This window comes from Elephantulus edwardii, unplaced genomic scaffold (genome assembly GCF_000299155.1).
Source record: "Elephantulus edwardii isolate Elephantulus edwardi_28Jun2011 unplaced genomic scaffold, EleEdw1.0 scaffold00067, whole genome shotgun sequence".
Taxonomy (NCBI): Eukaryota; Metazoa; Chordata; class Mammalia; order Macroscelidea; family Macroscelididae; genus Elephantulus; species Elephantulus edwardii.
In genome coordinates, this window is record NW_006399817.1 from 6,323,410 (window position 1) to 6,330,579 (window position 7,170).

General features: G+C 43.1%; 1 pseudogene; it reads left to right on the forward strand.

Annotated features, from left to right (window-relative positions):
• Window positions 1–491: 491 nt before the first annotated feature.
• LOC102852905 overlaps window positions 492–7,170 on the forward strand; it is a 17,099-nt pseudogene continuing 10,420 nt past the window's right edge.

Consider the following 7,170-nt stretch of genomic DNA (forward strand, 5'->3'; position numbering starts at 1 on the left):
TCCATTGTATAGGTGATCATCTTCTCTGGTTTTCCAAGGAACCCCAAACCTGCAGGTGGTGGCGCACACATCCCCCTGATGGGCGGCGGGGTACGTGTCATCTCTTCCGTGCAGGCTGCAGGCACGCACCATCCCCCAGTGCAGGTGACTGGCAGACACGTCATCTCATGCGCAGGCAGCTGGTGGGGGTAGGTGCGCGTCATCCCGTAGCGCGGGCAGTTGGCAGGCACACGTCATCTCTCGTGCGGGCGACCAGAGGGCTCGCATCATCTCTCGGCAGGTGTGCGTCATCTCTCGGAGTGCTCGTGTCATCTCGTGCGAAGGCAGCCAGCGGGCCAGCAGGAGCGCACCATCCCCCACAGAGACGACTGGAGGGCGTGTGCCATCTTTGTGTGTGGGCGGCCGCCAGATGCATGCCATCTTCTGCACGGGTGGCTGGTGGGAGCGAGCCATCTCCCAAGTATCATCTCCCATACGAATGGCTGGCGGGCATGCGTCATCTTGTGCATGGGCGAGTGTCATCTCTCAGTGGGTATGCGTCATCTCTTGGCAGGCGGGAGTCATCTCGTGTGCAGGCAGCTGGTGGGGGTGAGTGCGCACCATCCCCTTGTGTGGCCAGCCAGCAGGCACACTTCATCTCTCGGTGTGCGCACGCCATCTCGTGCGCAGGCAGCCAGCGGGTGCACACCATCCCCCAAAGCAGGGAAGCTAGCAGGCACACGCCATCTCCCACACGGGCGACTGGTGGGCGCTTGCCATTCCCCATTGTGGGCAGCTGGCAGGCTCGCGCCATCTTGTGCAGGGGCAGCTGGTGGGTACGCACCATCCCCTTGCGTGCCATCTTCCACGTGGGTGGCTGGTGGGTGCGAGCCACCTCCCGAGTGTCATCTCCCACATGGGCGGCTGGCGGTCACGCTTCATCTCGCGCACGTGAGGCCAGTGTCCAACTGCTTCCCCTGCCACCGCCATCTTGGCTCCAAGAATTCTCCTCAGAACAAGTACACTTTGCTGCAGTGTGGCGGCTCCACCACACCAGTCGGGGAGGCCCGCTGCCCACCCTCCATCCTGGGCGAGGGATTCCATAGGTTCTGGCTGTGGGAGCTTCATGGAGCTGCAGCTGCGGTGAGGCGCAGTGCAGGCTCTGTGGGAGGGGGTTGGGAGCTGCGGCACTCACCCATTCTTCCTTGGAAATCCTTGAATTCCTGTTGTTGAGCCTTAATCCTTACTGAAGACCAGTCATCAACTGTTTAACTGTTCAATTATCAATAAACAGAAGTCTGTAGAGGGTCATAATGGCCCTTTTCCAAGTGGTCCGCTGCTCCTACAGCTCACCACGTTGTCTCTGCCTCTGCCACCATCTTGGATCCCTATACCAGTCTTATGCTGTTGCTATATTTTAATCCATGATTGTAGCTACCATATCAATCCATTTCTTTAAAGGATTTCCTTTTTTTTTCTGACCCTCTACTATGAAGAGGCAATGAGGTTGACTCAAGATAGAGCAGGGTTCAGAACTGTTGTACAGAGGTTCACTATGAGTTGCAAGCAACTCAATGGCACATAACAACAACTACTACCTTGCCTAGTACATTATCTTCTCTAGGGACTAGCCACTCCTAATAATAAGTCCAAAACATTAAAGCAAAGTCTTACTAACCCCTTTTCTATGGAGCGTTCTAGTTGCACTTCTTTCAAGACAGATTTGTTTTGCAAAGTTATATAGAAAGAGTGAATCCAAAGTCATAATTGACCATGCAAGCTTACATGCCATGGCTCTGAGGCCAGAAAAGCAAGATGCTGCCCTGTTGGTACCACTGACTACTGTAAAGTGATATCAATGGTGGAAGATCCTGGATATAGTGGGGGAAATGTGGAACAAAACTCAAAGACCTAAAAACGTGAGGTTTACTCATGTGGTAGAGACTGATAGAAACCACAAGCATCTGAACCTGGAACAGAATTCAATTCTACGGCTCAGTTTTCAGCCAAACAATTGACAAGCCTATAAGTGATCAGTAACACCAGAGAGGCACTCACTCCTTAGAATAACCAATCATATAAGGTCAAATGAGCAGCATTTCCCTAAGGAGAATGCCTAGAAGGTAGAAAGGGGTAAAGCAGATGAATTAACGGAAATAAGAATCATAAGGAGGAAGTCAGGAAATACAATTATAATTCATGTTCTAACACAAACTATGCCTCAATGGCTCAATGGAAAATGAATTTGTTTTATAAACTTTCACACAAATAACAATAACAAAACAAAACTCCCAACATAACAACCTTGATTTTCAATATTTTAAAGAGACCTTTGCAGCAGATTCAAACGATTTAAGCTGGTATTTTGTTTCTTGGCTGTTGCTTCCATAAGCATAGAGTTTGGATCCAAGTTAAATGAAACATTTAACAAGTTTAATGTTTTCTCCACTTATCATGATGTTGCTTATTGATCCAGTGGTAAGGATCTCTCTCCCCCTTTTTTTTTTTGGTGTAATCCATATTGATTAAAACAAGCCTGGAAGCAGGAGTGGCATCCACTTCCAAAATGGCTTGCCTCTGGAAAATCTATGAACAGTGCTCAGGCCTTTCGTTCATAGGGTCATTATGAGTCGTCTATGACTTGACAGCACCTAACAACAATAACAGCGATGACATAGAGGGTGCTACATTGACCTAGTGGACAGAAAGTTATGCTACCAAGCCCAAAGTGGGTGATTTTTAACCTGTGGCCCTCAGGCCTGGTTCAAACTGTTTTTCTGTCAAACATTCTTCTAGGTGGTATAGCACTGGTCTGTCCACTTGCTGTACAGAGGTAACTCATGGTTGCTGTGATGCTAAACACTGTAACACTGATGTGCCAAATGTGATAATGGTTACCCATAGTGGACAGTGTTTGCTGGAGCTTCCTGATTAAAATAATCCTGGAAGCAAGAGTGGCATCCTTTTCTGAAATGGCTTGCCTCCAGAGACTCTATGAACAGTGCTCAGGCCTTTCATTCATAGGGTCGCTATGAGTCGTCTGCGATTCAATGGCACCTAACAACAACAACAACAACAATCCATATTGAATACTATAGTCTGATATTTATCAGCAAGAAATTAAGCGCTTCTTGAACTTTACCAAACAAAGCTGTTTTATTTGCATATTGCAAGTCATTAATGAATTTTCCTCCACTCATTATGCCATATTCTTCTCCATATATTCCACTATCTTGGATTATTTGTTGAGCACAAAGATTGAACAAGTATTTTGAAAGAATCCAATGGAGATTTTCACACCAATGTTCAAAGCAGCATTATTCTCCATCGCAAGTACATGGAAACAGCCCAAATGTCCAACCACAACCGAATAAATGGAGACATTATGGTACATTCACACAATGGAATACTATGCAGTATGTAGGAGCAATGATTTTGAAAATTACTCCCTAACTTGGAAGGGCTAGAGAGCATTATGTTAAGTTAACCAACTCAATCTCATAAGGACTACCATTATTGTAGAAATAGAGAACTAACGTGTATGCGGATCTAATGGGGGGAGGGTGGGAGAAGGGGGGAGGATGAGGTGGGCAATCATAGGGTCACACAATTTGATGAGTGGAGGGAGGGGTGGATAAAGGAAATGGCAAAGACCTGGTGTGAAAAACAAAGTACACGAACTTTGCAAGTAAACCTGTATGAAATAAACAATTTTTTTAAAAGAAAGAGTATAACTGTGACACAAACCTTTCCTGATTTTAAACCATGCAGTGTTCCCTTGTTTTCTGTGAATATCTGCTTCTTGATCTGTGTATAGGTTTCTCTTGAGCACAAAGAAATGTTCTGGAGTTTCCATTCTGTATGATGCTTTCTATAATGTATTGTGATTTACACAGTCAACAAAGCATGGGAAACATCTTTCTGATTTTCTCTGTGTTCAGACAAAATCCATCTGACATCAGCAATGATTATCTATTGTTCCATATTCTCTTCTAAATCTGACTTAAATTTTTGAAGGTTGCTATACTGCTGCAATTGTTTTTTAATTATCTTCAGTAATATCTAACTATTTTAATGTCTATTATTATTGAGTCGACTACGACTCATCGCATCACTATGAACAACAGATCTGAACCTTGGCCTGTCGTGTGCCATACTCATGACTTCTGTCATGTTCAAGTTCATTGTGGCAGTCACTGGGTCAATTCTCATCATGAGAGTCTTCCTCTCTTTCTCTGACCCTCTCTACCTTTCCAAGGACAGGTTCCTCCAGAAAATATACCCAAAGTAAGAGAGACATAGTTTTACGATCCAAGCCTCTAAGGAGACAGACTTGTTTTTTTTTTTGAAAGTCCATGGTATACTCAATACTTTTCGTTAACAATACAGTTTTAAAAATAGGTTATTTTTCTGTCATACTTCTTTGTTCAACTTTCAGAGGCATAAGAAGAAATTAAAAATTCCATGGCTTGGGTAAGGCATACCTTTGTCTTTAAGTCAACATTTCTGATCTTCAGCGCTTTGGAGATATCCTTGAGAGCAGATTTCCCCAATGCAAAATATCTTTTGATTTTGTAACTGCTGCTACCATGGGTAGAAATTGTCGATTAAAGTGAAATGAAGTCATTGTCAATTCTAATGAATCAGGATGTTGCCTATTGGTCTAGTTCTGAGGACTTCTTGTAGGATTTAATATTTTAATACTTGCAGGATATTTAAATTATCTTTTTCTAAGGAACAGGTAGCTCTGGAGGCCTATAGCTGGTTAGGAGTTGTGCTTCTAACTCAAAAAGAAGGTGTTTAGAATTCATCAACTACTCTGTAAGAGAAAGATAGACAATCTCCTCTTGTGTCACTTATAACCTCTGAAAATCAGCTAGAGAGTTATCATTCAGTCAGTTCTTACTTGACAATGAGTGTGTGTGTGTGTGTGTATGTGTGTGTGACAGAGAGAGAGAGACAGAGAGAGAGACAGGTGAGAAAGAGTGTGTGTGTTTTCATATGTACTATTTTTTTGTTTTCAAGGAAGTGGTTCATTGCTTCTAAGTTGTCACATGTATATGTTTAGAGTTGTTCCTACTATTCTCTTATTACCCATTTAAATCATCTATGATGTCTTTAGTGACATTCCCCACTTCATTCTTGGTACTGATCATACATATACTCTCTTTCATTCGCCAAGCTGTGTCAATTTTATTGATTTTTTCCCCCTTTGAGGAACTAACCTTTACTTTTATGGATTTTTTCTGTTAACTTTCACATTTAATTTCATTATGTTTGGTTCTGATAATTTTTAATTCCTTCCTTTCTCTTACCTTAGTGTTGTTGATGTTTTTAGGTGGTGCTAAATTAGTTCGATTCATAGTGGCCCTTTGAACAACTGTCTGAACTGTCTGAACTCTGTCCTGTCATTACCATCCCCATAAACTCTGACATTCTTAAGTCAAATCATTTCTGCAGTCACTGTGGCAATATATTTCCTTGAAGGTCATCCTCTCTTTTACCAACCATCCACTTTTCTGAGCATGATGTCCCTTTCTAATTAACAGCCTCTCCTAACACATGTCCAAAATATATGAGACAAAGCTTCATCATCTTTGCCTCCAAGGAGTAAACTGGCTATACTTTCTCTCTGTTTATTCTTTTGGCAGTCCATAGGATCTTCAGTACTGTTCTCCAACACCACAGCTCAAAGGCATGAATTCTTCTTCTGTCGTCCTTATTCATTGTCCAGCTCTAAGATGCAAAGCAAGTGATTGAAAAGGTCATGACCTGATTAAGGCATACGTTGGTCTTCAAACTTACATCATCGCCTCTCAGTAATTTGGAGAGATCCCTGACAGCAGACTTTTCCGAAGAAATACGCGTTCTAATTTTCTGACTTCTTATACCTAAAGTGTTGATTGTGGATCCAAGTAAGATGAAATATATGCCAATTTCAATATTTTCTCCATAAATTATGATGTTGCCTGTAGTTTCAGGAGTGAGGAATTTTGCTTTATTAATATCAAGATGCAGTCGATATTGAAATTTGTAGTCTTTGACCGTCTGTAGTAAGCACTTCAAATATTCCTCACTTTCAGCAAGCAAAGTTGTATTATCTGCAGAATGCAGGTTGTTGATGAGTCTTCCTGTTGATGGATTCTTCTTAGAGTGCACCTTCATGAATGATTTTCTCAGCATACAGATAGAATAGATATGGAGAAAAGATAAAACCCTGGCACCAGATAAAAACCTTCCTTAATTTTAAAGCATGAAGTGTTCTCTTGCCATGCTCAGACAACAGCTTCTTGATCTACGTATGTTGTTGTTATGTGTCATCGAGTTGCTTGCGACTCATAGCGACCCTATGTACAACAGCCCTATCACTGTTCTATCCTGTGCCAATCTTGCCCTCTCAAACACATTCCCACCACTCCACTCACAGAATAGATCCATCTTATCGAAGGTCTTCCTCTCCTGCACTGCCCCTCCACTCTGTCAAACATGATGTCCCTCTCCAAGGACCAGTCCCTCCTTGCAACATGCCCAAAGTATGACAGACGAAGCTTCAGAATCCTTGACTCCAAGGAGCATTCCAGCTTCACCTACTCCAGAACAAATCTGTTCTCCTTGCAGTCCATGGTATATTCATCACTTGTCTCCAGCACCACAGCTCAAAGGCATCAATTCTCTTTCTATCATCCGTAGTCACTGTCCAATTCTCCATTGCATAGCACGTAATTGTGAAACACTGATCAGGCACACCTTAGTCTCCAGCCTGACATCGTTGCTCTTCAGTACTCTCGAGAGGTCTCTTGCAGCTGACTTTCCCAATCCAATTCATCTCTTGATTTCCTAGCTGCTGTTACCAAGAGTGTTGATTGTGGAGCCAAGTAAACGAAAATTTAACTATCTCAATCTCTTCACCATCCATACTGAAGCTGCTAATTGGCCCAGTGGTGAGAATCTTTGTTTTCTTGATGTTGAGCTTCAATCCATATTGGAGGCTGCAGTCTTTGACCTTCTGCAGTAAGCAGTTCAGGTCGTCCTCAGTTTCAGCAAGCAGGGTTGTGTCATCCACATAAAGCAGGTTATTCATGACTCTTCCACCAATCCTGATGCCACATTCCTCTTAGTACAGCCCAGCGTTTCGGATGATCTCTTCTGCATACAGATTGAAAAGGTATGGAGACAAAATACATCCCTGAC